The sequence below is a fragment of the Bactrocera oleae genome, chromosome 6 (assembly GCF_042242935.1).
Source record: "Bactrocera oleae isolate idBacOlea1 chromosome 6, idBacOlea1, whole genome shotgun sequence".
Classification (NCBI taxonomy): domain Eukaryota; kingdom Metazoa; phylum Arthropoda; class Insecta; order Diptera; family Tephritidae; genus Bactrocera; species Bactrocera oleae.
In genome coordinates, this window is record NC_091540.1 from 4920616 (window position 1) to 4934484 (window position 13869).

At 33.2% G+C, this 13869-nt stretch overlaps 1 long non-coding RNA gene across 7 annotated transcripts in view; it reads left to right on the plus strand.

The window, feature by feature from the left end:
• The window catches only part of LOC106622430 (uncharacterized), a 159461-nt gene that overhangs the window by 42205 nt on the left and 103387 nt on the right, over positions 1-13869 (plus strand). For 6 of the 7 annotated variants that reach the window (XR_011397145.1, XR_011397146.1, XR_004975587.2 and 3 more), the window contains one exon: positions 741-770. The exons of the other annotated variant lie outside the window; for it this stretch is intronic. This is a non-coding gene — a long non-coding RNA (uncharacterized lncRNA). The remainder of the gene's footprint in view (positions 1-740; positions 771-13869) is intronic. 7 annotated transcript variants of the gene reach the window in all.

A 13869-nucleotide genomic window follows, 5' to 3' on the forward strand; every position in this document is an offset into this window, starting at 1 on the left:
TGTTTCTAGTCCACCTTCTTGTTGTTTTCGCAATTGTCATTATGAAATTACACATTTTGCATGTGATCTTTTATTGCTCTGACATATGTTAAAAATTTTTAATGGACCATTGCTTGAGGGTAGTAAAAATTTTACGATAAATAAATTTTCGTTTGTTATGCATAAAAGCTTAGTTAGACATATTTAAACTTTAGACGCATTTCAGTAGCAGGTTGTGATAGAATTTTGCATGAATAAATGCAATATCTGTGAATACTTTCTCAAGGCCTCACAGTGTTTTGCTTAAATTGTTGGTAAATAAGTTTAATGTGAATTCCGAAAATGGAATTCATTTAAAATATTTGTTTTTTTTTTTTGGATTTTCAAGAGAAAGAGATATATTTTTTTTTTATGCGGCTGTAAAAAAATTGGTAAATTGTGCTTTAACTTAACTCCGATTTATTAACAACTAGATGAAACAATTTTTTTCATTAAAAAATATATATATTTTGTTTGTACAATATGAAATTTAAATAAATTAAGAAAAAGGTAATTCAAAGGACTTGGTGGTGGTTTACACAACTGAAAATAATTATATTAATTTTTTTTCAGACAAAAAATACAATTCATTTTTAAATCTAAAAAGTTAATTTTTTTTTACCTTTCAATAATATTATTTATAAATTTTATTTACAATAAATTTATTAAATTTCATAAAAAAATTTTCAATTTAACTCACGAATTTCATTTATAATTTGCAGATTCTCAAATTTGCTGTGTTGTGTCAAAAGGTGAGTCAATCTATAAAGCAGTATGCGTGTTTTCGACTTTCATGTTTTTTATTTTTGCAATTCTTAGCTCAAATATAATGTTACTAGTTGGTACGCATCTGTTTAAACACTACTTATGACATACATGATACCATATACATAATATGTGCCACTTATTCTGTTGTGATCGATCACTTTTAGTCCAGACTCAAACCCGCGCTACACCAAATAAATATCGATTCAAATCCACTTGCCTATACTTACTAAAAATTATTTTCAAAATCTTCTACTAACGTCATGAATTGAAGTTCATTTAATTTTGTTCACTCATTTGACTGTTGCGATCGCGATCGATCACTGTTAACCGAGACTCAACCGCACGATCCTCCGAATGCTCTTGATTATTTTGACTCTCAACTACTGCTGTTCAAATCTGTTCGTCTGGCTGTATATACGCGAACTAGTCCCACAGTTATTGAGATATCGATAGGAAATTTCGCAACTATTATTTTCGACCCAAGAAATTGCTCGTTTGTGAGTCTGCGAGATCGGACCATTATAAGATATAGCTGTCAGACAAGTTAACTTAATTTGACACAATATCTTCACGAAATCTGGCACGTATTCTTTTTCAAAGGAGTGGTGCAATATACGAAAAAATAGCACAGTTCAAATCACTATAGCATATAGCTGCCATACAAACTGAACGATCGGAAATAAGCGCTTGTATGAAAAACTTTTTCATTTGACGAGATAAACTCACGAAATTTGACACGAATTTTTTTCTAAGTCAATGCTACAATTTACAAATCTATTGTTCAGATCTTAGCTCTATAACATATAGCTGTCATACAAACTGACTGATGAAAATCAAAATAAAACTTTTTTTATTTACTTTTATGCCATAAAATATGCACTTGTGATGGGTATTATAGCTTCGCTGCAGCCGAAGTTAGTATTGTTTTTTTTTTATATTTATAATGAGAATCATCTCCATAGATATTCATGTTAAATTTCATATTCCAAGTAGTTATATTGTTAAGCTGCGTTGTTAGATAAACTTTCAAAACAATATGTCTCTCAAGAAAAACGAATTTTAGGCATTATTTTATAATGAAATGCCGCTGTAGGTATATAAATTTGTAAAATTAACTGTAAAAGTGTCATATTGAAAAATTACACATGATCATGACAAATTTATCTAACGATTCCAGACAAATTTATTTCAACACCAGCATTTGTTTATGTATTTAGTATGTATGTATTTATATATATATATGTATATATGTATAAAATTAGGTATATATCTACTGGTGCTTTTAAGTTCGCATGTACTACAAATTAGACAAACCAGTTGACAATATGTTGAACAAGCCAGCACAAGCTAACACACTCAATCAAACACAAACAACGGCACACTTGTGCAAACACTCAATGCGATTGCGTTAAACAAATTACAACGTTGCGGCCGTAAAGAGATTTGTTGTCATGCATTTTATAGTATTTAACGGTCATGTTTGTACATTAATTTGCCTTTTACGTCGTTTTCGTATATATTTCTTGCTTATTTTATTTCAAAATGCGCCGGCGACGAACAATAGACTATGTGTATGAGTGTGTGTTTATATGTAAATTTATATGTATATGTATGTTGGAGCGCCGCCATAAACCTTTTTGTCAACTTACAAATTAGTTGACACCGTTGTGGTGATTATCATGGCGCAAAGGTGCGTCGACGCGTAGTGAGAAGGTGGAAAATTGGCGTTTAGAAATTTGCGGAGCGGAGGCACGTTTGTGAAGTAGAACAAAAATAATAATAAAAAAGCATGCTTTATTTTACTTCTATTTGCACTAATGTGTTGTCGTAATGTCGCATTAACATTTTTATTTCTAGAATTGTTGTTGTTGTTGTTGTTGTCTATGTTGCTACTTTTTATTACAACTGTGCTGTGGACAGACACGTTGACATTTATTAAGCTACATAATACAGAAACCTACACACACATTTTAAGTGGCTGCGATGTTAGATGTTTTTGTAACAGTGTGTTGTTTTGCGCGTGCATACATTAATACATATGCACAGACATATATGTAAATGTTTCGCTTGTCTCGATTTAATTTTGGTTGTCGCGCTTAATTATCTAGCGCACACAAACAACAATAATGCACGATCTAAGTAATTACAATTACAAATTGTATTTAACAAGTTTGAAGAGGGTCAGATACGGTTGTAGGTAGGATTCTACCAGCTGAAAAAAATAAAATATAAACAAAAAGAAGAAAAAATTGACTACATCAAAGCTAGAATGCACTTCACAAACAAAAAAAAAAAAAATTCCATATAAAAACTTAATTTTGTTCGGTCAGCTATATGCTATAGTGATTCGATCCAAAAAAAAAAACTTACGGAGATTATTTCGCTGCCCTGGACAATAATTTATACGGCATTGCATAAAGATATATTGTCAATCAAAAAAGTTTTCAATACAAAAACTTGATATTGTTCGGTTAGTTTGTATGACAGCTATATGCTATAGCGCTCCGATCTGAACAATTTCTACGAATATTCCAACAATGCCTTAAACAATAAGCCATGCAAAATTTCTTGAAGCTATCCTGTCAAATTAAAAAGTTTTCCATACAAGCACTTGATTCCGATCGTTCAGTTTGTATGACAGATATTAACTAAAATGGTCTGATATCGGCAATTTCGACAAATAAGCAAACTCTTGGGAAAAATAAGACGTGTGCGAAATTTCAGTTCGATATCTCGAAAATTGAGCCTCTGGGCATTACAAACTTCGTGTCCACCTTAATATGGTATAATCCGTTCAGGGTATTAGAAAAGAGAATGAAAAGCGTAAAAGCATTAGAAGGCACTCTGTGATTTAGCAAAAGTTTGAAATTCAAGCTTTATTTTTTAATTCTATCTTGAGAAGATATCTCCAATATCTTCGCTCCTGCCATCCAACATACTTGTATAATGCTTTAAAGCGTCGGCATAAATATTGTGTTACGGTCTTTAATCGCAGGTAAAAACTTAAATTCACTCATATATCGATAAGATTATACTGTAAGAGACGCTTTCTTTTTTTTTCTCCTCTTTTTTCGTTGTTTCTTATTTTTGTTCTTCGCCTTCCTCTTCCTTTTCTTACTTCTCTTCTTCTATTTTTTCTTCGCCTTCTTCACCTACTTATTTATTTTAAGAATTCTGCTTCTTCATTTTAAGAATGGCAGATATTTCTTCATGAATAATTCTACACGGCTTGGTCTTTCCGTCGTGAAAACAACCTTTAAATTATTAACGCGTCTATAACGTCTACTCTGACCCACTCAGCCTCTTAGTACTAAGCTCAGCAACTTGACTAAACGTCAGATCAATTTAATGAGGATTTAAAAAAATGACCACAGACTACTTCGCTATCGAAAAACCCATTGTTATTATTTCTCTAGAGGTCTTATACGTAGGTTTTGTTAAGGACTATAAAATTTGTTGGGTTGGGTAAGAAGATTAAAGTGTTGGAAACGTAAAACTTTTAATTTACTCAAAAAAAATTTTAATTTTTATTTTAAAATTTCTTTAAGCGTTTTTTAACTGCTTAAACTGTCTCAAATATACAACATTTAGCTTCTTGAAGTCATAGCTTTATAAATAAGATTCTGAGATCCCGTGGTTTGGTTGAACATCTATCGAAGAAGCTGCTTAGTTATCGGAACCGCCATTATAGCTTATAACTAGCATACAAACTGAATGGTCATAACCAAGTGCCTGTATAGAAAGATTTTTCTTTTAACGAGATTTTTGCACCAAATTTGACGCGGTCTATTGCCCAAGGCAATCATTGTCGGCTCACTATAATATATAGCTGCCATACTAATAGAACGATCTATTGTAAGTCAAGTTGTTGTAAAAAATCTTTTGTATTTGTGAAAGGTGCCAAGCAACTGAAGTTCACGTTTTTTCATGTTTCTGCTCTCTACGCTGTTCATTTTTTTTAGCTCTTTTTTCCCTTAACCGCAATTAACACACATTCATAAATTCCAAAAATATTCATCAAGCGAACATCAAATTCAGTACTTTATTTTCAATTTATTTCGCCAATATTTTATTTTTTAACAAAATTGTTTCCGAAATGCCACGCGAATATTTAGCGCCACAAAAATGTATTTATTTTTTTACTCAATTATGCAAAATACGTAGTATGTACGATATGTTTGTATGTATGTGTGTAGAGAGTGCAACGTGCGCTTTCAGCTCAGTTTGTGCTGATTTCTATTGCGAATTTATTTTGTGCTTGCTTTTTTTTTTACTTACCATCTTTTATTTATTTAATTCGGAAGCGGTGATTGCGTTTTTGCAAATTTTTCGTCAATTTTAATGAATGAATTTATTGGACTTTGATTTCGGCTTGTTTGGTTCGGTTATTTAATTGGGTCGCATATGTATTTGTAGCTAACGGTTATTGATTATTGAAGGGATGCTGAATACTGCAGTGAATTTGATAAAACACAAAGTAATGGAAAGAAAGGAAAAATCTTTTGGTGTTAATTGGAGAGCGAGTAAATCGAAGAGTGAAAGAGTGAAATATTTAGCAATTGAGGTTATTATTTACATTCAGTTACTTGTATTATAGTATTGATTTTTCGATATTGTGATTATTTGTTAGTCAAGTCTTTTAAAAAACGTTGGTATACACATTTTTGTCGAGGTTTTTTGGTATTTTTACACCCTGAACAGGGTATATTAAGTAAGTAGTACCCTATAAAATATATATATACATGATCAGCATGACGAGCTGTGTCGATTTAGTCATATTCGTCTGTCTGTCCGTCCACATTTCTGTATATGTACCAACTAGTCCCTCAGTTTTTGAGATATCGTTCTGAAAAATCGCACACGTCCTTATCTTCCCAAACAGCTGCACGAATTAGGTCTATCTCTTCAAAAGTTTTTAAAATGTTTAATATATATTTATATATTGTATTGTATGTATAAAATATATAATATTATTTTAGGAAAGGATACACTGAAAACACTCACTAAACACGAAAATGAAGCTAATAGACTAGTAATTTTCATAAACGCAAAAAATACTATAAAAATGAGAAGAGAGACAAATCGTTTTGAATATACAGGAATCGAACACAGATAAACAACACTGCGAAGGTAATATATGAACGACTGGGAGGTACTGTACGGAAGACGCTTAGATAATAACTTTTATTGGGTGAGGTCGATGCAGACTGGTCAAGCGAAAAAGCGCAAAGTACAAAGAGCGCAAAAAACAAAAAAAATATTGTAATAAACAACACAAAAAAAAAATAAAATAACAAAATTAAAGCTAAAATATTGCAGACTTCATTGGGAAGCTACACAAGCAAGAAAAGTTGTAAGGCGTTAGGTATATGAAGTAGGTATGAAAATAACAGATTTGTATTAAAGAAATGTTTCAGGTCGCTAAAAAAATGTAAAAAGGCGGATTGCGCAAGGAAAAAATGGAATAATTTAATAAAACAGAAATGAAAAAAAAATTATATATAAAAAAATGCAAACAAAATATAAAACAACATTAACCAAAAGTTGAACTATCAGCCTGCCACCGCCTCTCGATCTGCGACGCGCCCATCCATGCCCCCTTTCACCTCTTGAGCCTTTCGCTATTCATTATGCCACAGTTCGGTGAGGCATTGCGGCTCAATTTAAGTCACAAAAACTACACAAACACAAATAAATATTCATAAATATATACAAACACACAAAGCGAACGTCGAAATTGTTGCGGTGTAGACAAAGCCGAGTGCCAATGCTTGAAAAATGTGCCAGCGTGCGATATGAAATCGAGCGACTAGCGAAAAACCGCTTGTAGGCTTAAAAATTTTCGCCAACAAAAAGTTGTTATTGTTGTTGGAACAGCTTTTTGCATGTCACGCTCGTATTATATATGGAAGCAATTTATACGATAAATTTATTTCATGACGCTGCGAGTGGACCGATAGTGGTGAGCATTGATTTATTTATTTCTTTCCATTGAACTATTTGTGTGATTGTGTGTTTTCATACCACTCTCCCAAAAGTGGTGATTGGTTCAATGAATTAATGTTTGTTTTTTTTTAAGTTTTTTTTTTCTGGGGACAGTGAGTTGCATAATTGTTTAATTGACGTGGGGCGGTTTCTACAAACAAATATATATATGAGATATATATGTATGTATGTATTTTGGAGGGGTTCATTGTTCTCCAAAAGAAATCTCAAAGAGATTTTAATGTTTATTAGTTTTGTAGAAAATAAACTAAATCAGCCTGAATTTCTATTACTTTGACTTAACCTCATCAGCTCTATATGAAAACGCTAGAAAATGTTCTATAGCCAAACTAACCGTTTCTCTAAAATATGACACTATATATAATATAACTCCGATCTAAGATGGATGCTATAGCTTGAATCATAGCCTCTCCTGGAAACTTTAGTTTTTACCATAATCTATGGAAACGTGCTAATTTTTAAAACCCTCGATTTAATTGCTATCAAAAACAAGTAAAAACATTAACATCTCATAAATGAGCGGCTTCTTGGGGAGAAAAGAACGTATGCATAATTTTACAACGTTATCTCGAAAACTGAGTGACTTTGCAGGCTACTTTACGAGGGGTCCAATCTTTCCTTCTGAGTATTATAACGAAGTTTGTATATACTTAATATATACTGTTCAGGATTTAATAAATGAGAAACTCGCCGACCAATTTCAATCTTGCAGTAAAAGATTCAAAAGTCTTAATTCGAACATTGATTGTTAAATAAGATTATTGAGTGTTAAATATCGAAAGTATGCCGATGACAAGTGGTCCGATATCGGTGGTTCCAATGCCTCCTACAAATGAGCAGCCACTTGGGGACAAGAGAACGTGTGCGAAATCTCAGGTCGGTAGATTAAGCATAAGTTCGAAGCAAATACAAAGGAAGTTACTCAAATTCACTAATAGACAAAAAAGCATGACTCTGTTGAGAATTTGGCAGCGTATATCAAGCGAACGAAATCTGCATTCTTAATGCTTCTTGGTATAATTTTCAATGCATAAAATATAATAATAAAAGAGCTTTAAAGGTTGTTTAGTTTATCATTAACCCGTCTTAATTCTAAAAAAATTTAATTCGTGATTTCTTCAAGCACTTTCTTTGGGCTTCTATATAGGGTGTACCCTTAATAGTGTGTATGGTATTGAACGAAGGTGTGTTCTTGCATGAATTTGAGGGTTTCTTTGAGAGATTATAACTACTTGTAAACGAACGAACATATGTATATTTGTTAATTTGATAGTTTCGCAAGTATGAGCGTATTTGTAGAATTTCATAACTAAGTCTTATTGGCATCCAAAACGCTTTTTTCTCATTACGCTGTTTTCAGATTGGGTGAGGAAAATTTATCCGAACTGGCTGAACAGATCGACTAGACATTTTCACACGGTTCCACATGGTGCAATGCATAAGCTTTAAGATCATTTACGTCTTTGAGCCAAGATTACATATATAAGATTCTAAAGGAAAAGAAATTAAACAAAATTATGATCTCAGTGACTAAAGGCTTGTGCAGCCAAGTAAGAAAATTATCTTTTGTTTACTGTAGTTTAAGGATTATCATCAAAAATCCATATTAATTGGCATTTTCACTATTCTACATAAATAAATTCTAACCCTCATTGTTTGTTTACTGTGAACAAAACTCAAAATAATCTTTAATTGATTCTTTGGAAATCAAGAACAAAATTTATTGAAGCACTATTTCTGCTCATGCTCAAAGAAATATACATACACTTACATACGTACATGGTAATGGTTCTGCTACACGACCTACTTCGTCTTCTGCATTCCTAAGCTTACTACCCTAATAACCTATACTGCTGACACTGTTGGACACTGTTGGTACCCTACTCAAAGGCACACAATCGCATGGTGAATGGTGCCAACCTTTTCCCACACACGTACAGACAGACAACTAAACGCATAGAAGAACACCGCAGGACCCTGCTATTGTGATTTTATGCGCTTAGGTCGCTCTCTATAGACGGCTAGTTGGTCAAGCGTGTATGCATGCCTTTCCGCATTCTTAGCTAATGAAGCTACTACAAAAGGTTACCATGGACTGCACACATATATACAGACATATTAAATGTGTACATATATTGGTATGTGTATAGCAAATGACATTTGACAGTTGGCAAAACGCTTCTGTTACGGCGCTCATTGGTTGATGTTCGGAAGTGTGTGCACGCGTGTGTGTTCGTTTCGTCCGAAAGGTGAACACCATAAATAACCACAACGCATTATATTGCTGCAAAAGCAAAATGTTAAGCGATTGTATGGTCTGCGTTAAGTGTTATGTCTGCTGATTGTCCTATTCCCTCATTTCTCAATGACACTGTGCTAAATAATTTATTTATATATTTTTTTTATTTGATGTTCGTAGCTTGATGCAATATTTCATGACACTCAATTTTATTTTTATTTTTGTTTATCTTATTTATATTCTTTCTGTAGTTGTTTCGTTCAATGTGTCTCAAAGCTTGTGGCATTGTGTTGTCAACGTAGCTACCGCAGGATATGGCTACAATATAATAGCGAAATTAAAGCGCTTAAATTTTTTGCAATTTTTTTGTCAACTCTGACTGTTCAAGGCAAACAGAACTTTTTTGGCTTAAAAAATGTTTTTTTGTAGTAATTTTTATACCCTGATCGTTCGAAATCAAGTCCTTGTAATGAAAACTTTTTTATTTGTCAAGTTATAGTTACGAAATTTGACACACAATATTACCTACTGCAACGCCATAATCTGCAAAGAAATTTTTTAGATCGGAATACTATAGCATATAGCTGCCATACAAACTGAACGATCAAAATCAAGTTCTTATATGGAAAACTCTTTTATTTGGCAAGATATCTTCACGAGATTTAACATATATTACTGCTTAAGGCAACAGTACAATCTTTAAAAAAATTGTTCAGAACGGACCACTATAGCATATAACTGCCATACAAATTGGTCGATCAAAATCAAGTCTTCTATCTTCGCGATAATTGACACAGACTATTGCTAAAGGCAGCGCTATAATCTACAAAGTATTTTTTCAGATCGGCTACTATAGCATAAAGCTGCCATATAAACAGAGCGATAAAGCTCAAGTCCGTGTATGAAAACTTTTTTATTTGACAAGACAACTTCACGAAATCGGTCACAGATTATTATCAAAAGCAATGCTTTAATCTCCAAATAAATTGTTCAGATCGGACTACTATAGCCTATAGCTGTCATAAAAGCTGATCGATCAAAACCATGATAATATATTTTAATAAACTTTTAAGCTAAAAAAAGAGACCTGTGAAGGATATTATAGCTGCGGTGCAGGCGTAGTTACTGTTTTTCGCCTTTTTTAAATTTATTTTTAAATTTACAATTTTTTTTTTTTTTTTAGTTTTTTATATTTTTTTATTATTATTTATAAATTTTTATTAATAATTATATATTTTTATTATTATTTATATATTGTTATTATAAATCTTATTATTATTATCTTATTTTTTCTCTCGATTCCTGTCCACTTTTGTCCATTTGATGTCTAAACAAATCTGCAGCCATAAATCATGGCCAGTGGCGGCTAGCCTGTGGCAGCACCAATAAAGAGCAGGCAGCACCAAGAGAGGTCTGCACTAAAAAGTTGTACTAAAAAGGCAAAAACGAACACAACACAAGCGGCACTTTTTGGTCTACTATGCTACTAAATTTTTTTTTTTTTTATAAATTCCATTTATTTTGCCTGACCACTTTAACTAGCCGCTCTGCTGTGGTACTTCATTTTTTATAAATTTGCATGCTTCAATGTGCCGCAGCAGGTAAAGAGACACAGGTATTGCGGGTATGACTGCTTATTAGCCAAGCCACATACATACACACCTAGTATGTGTTGCTTAACATTATTATGGATTTAGCGTAGTTACGTTCTATGTTTTATTGCTTGTTGTCGCACGCTTTCGTTTGCGGCGCTTTTTAAACCATTTGCTAATGGTTTTTTCGCGACTTTTTTCTTTAATGCTTTTATGTGAATTTTTATTTGTAGGCCTCGTGTTCTTACAGTTTTGTTTTTTATGCAATTTATTTAGTTTACAGTTTTCGTCATTTGCCTTTTACTAGTATTTTGCTACAAGTAAATATCTGTATGTATATTTCAAAATAAGCCATATGTATATACATATAATATATATATTACAATCCTTTTTAGAGCCTACTTTTCTTTTTTATATTTTTTTATACCCTGCCCTGAACTGTTTATATTAAATATGGCACGGAGTTTGGAACACCCAAAACTAAACGTCAGAGATCCTATAAATTATATATATGTATATCAGTTTTGAAGATATCGATCTGAAATTTGTGGAGAACTTTTTTAATTAACAAGAAATCTTCACGAAATTTGGCATGTGTTATTGTCCAAGGCAAATTTTTTAGATCGGAGTACTGTAGCTTAAAGTTCACCAGTTAAAATCGAGATGCAAATAACGTTTTATTCGAAGAGAAATACATGCTTGAAAGAAGTTAATTTTTTATACGAAATTATTTTTCAAATTTCTTGCATTTCATTCTAACTGATGTCATAATTTACTGTACTGCCTTGTAGTCAATCCAATCCACGCAAAATCCTTAAAACTTTGAAAGAAGTATTACCAAATTCTTAGAAGCGACTAATAAGCTTCATGCTATCTTACTATAACGTGTGTAGGCCGCAATTAGCCAAGCTTTTCTGTCTGTAGCTCAACAAAAAATCATGCTGCTTCCAACAAACCAATTTCAAGGTTTCGTTAGGTAGCCGGCGAAGATTATTGGCTGATAAGCAGTTTGGATGCGAAATTATTTTTTCAGCCTAACTATATTAAGAGTTTTGAAAGATGCTGTAGCGGCAAGCTTACTAAGCTAAGCAGGAAAGCCTACAGTTGAAGTTACATAAGCATAGCAGAACATTTAAAATATGGAAAAAACATTTAAAATTTTTTAAATATATATTTCAAAATTTTTGAAAAAAAAGATTATAAAAAAAATTGCAAAAAACCATAGTTAAAAAAAATTCCGAACACAATTTTTGCATTTATTTTGTGCTTCGGCGCCAATTTAGTTAAAAATAATTTCGAACACAAGTTTTGCATTTATTTTCTGCTTCGGCGCCAATTGAGCTTACTTTTTTATAATGCTTTTTACCTTGCTTTCATTATACATACCATACTTATATCTATGTACAGCCATATACGAGTATACAACATTCGGCTTTTGCCTTCAAATTATTTTCTAATTTAGGCATTCACTATTTGCTTGTTACCCTTTTGAGCGTCTGTTATTATATATTTGGGATGTGTTGTTACTTTTTTCTGCTCTTGTAATTATTTATGAAACAAAAAATTTGTACAAAAAAACAACCTTACTTCACTTAGTTCACATTAAGAGATAATTTTAATTGCCGGCCATCAGTTCACCGACCAGCAGCACGATCAGTCAGTCAGCTGTCAGTCGTTAGTCGTCAGTGTGTGCGATCGAGTCGACCCAACGACACTGCGAACAACCAAGTAAAACAAAAAAAAAAGCAACAAAAAAAAAACAGTAAGTTAGTTGCTTGGTTTGCCGGCCGGCACTATAAAGCAGCCGTCAGTGTCAGCTATGTATGTGTATGAGTGTATATGCTCTTAGACTGCTGCCTGGCGGGCGCATTCACACGAGCTGCTTGGCATTGAATCATTTTTAAAAATAGCCACACCGTCGCATTTGAACTTTTATTTATAATCATTTTCTGTTTAGTATAAAGTTTGTTGATAGTGCCACGCCAATGTCTAGAACTAGCATGCTGATAGGGACACGGCTATATAGGTACATATACCATAAATATGTTATGTATATGCAAGAGTACTATGTGTGTAGTCAACCGCAAAGCAGATTGTGAGATTTGTGATTACGATGTTGGTACTTATAAGTAATGAAGTAAATACATATGTATTTGCTGTTAATTTATATGTTAAATATAAACAAAGTTGTAATTAAATGTTTTGCATTTGTTATGAATGGAAGTACTAAAAGTAACAAAAATAAGAAAAAACGTTAACTTTGGCTGTACGGTAGCTAGAATACCCTTCACAGGTACATTACACATTTATTATTGCTTAAAAAGGTATAAAAGATCTTTATCTTCATTTTGATCGTCCGGTTTGTATGTCAGCTATATACTATTGCGACTCGATCTGAACAATTGCTACGGAGATTGCACCATTATCTCAGATAATAATTCATGTCAAATTTCGTGAAGATATCTCGTATGCAAAGCTTAAGATCGATATTTTAAAAAACTGACAGTCTCCCACCTTTTCGTCTGGATGCTAAAAACTTCGTGGCAAATTGTAGGTTCTTTGTGCAGAGTACAAAAAGTGTGCTGCTTGAACCTTTCTACCGAGATGTTACAGTTACAGTTACTTTTTTTATTCCCTACAACAAATGAGTTGAGTTTTCACACCGATGTAACCTTGATTTACTTCAGGTGCGTTCGCATTCCGATGCAGCGCATTGCATCTCACGCATACTTGCACTCGCCTCGATTTAGATGCCTTCGTGCACTTGGCACACGCTCAAGAATTTGAGTAATTCAATCAAATTGAATGGTAATTAATACGAACGGCTGCACTTGTTTGTGTTGTTGTTGTTGCACACACAAGGAATGCCAGCAGCGGAATGCAGCTGGGTACTGTACGAGGGAGGAAGGAAGAAATGCCGAGGGGCGCTTCAGGTGCGAAAAGTCGATCGAATGTACAATCGAATGCACACACACACACACATATATATATGCTAAAGTGTGATGCGCATTTAAGTGATCGACAGATGCGCCACTCAATGCGTGAGTTGACGTGTTGAAAGAACAAGTGCTATGTCAGTTAGCCTGACAGTCAGTTTGTCAGTCGTCTTAGTTGCAAGGCAATCAGTCAGTTGTGCAGTCGGTGTGACAGCGTTTGTGCGATTGCTTGTCATCAAAATGCCTGCATAATCACATCAATCATGTAGCCGATAGTTTGCAACGATTAATACGTGATGCGAGGGTGGGT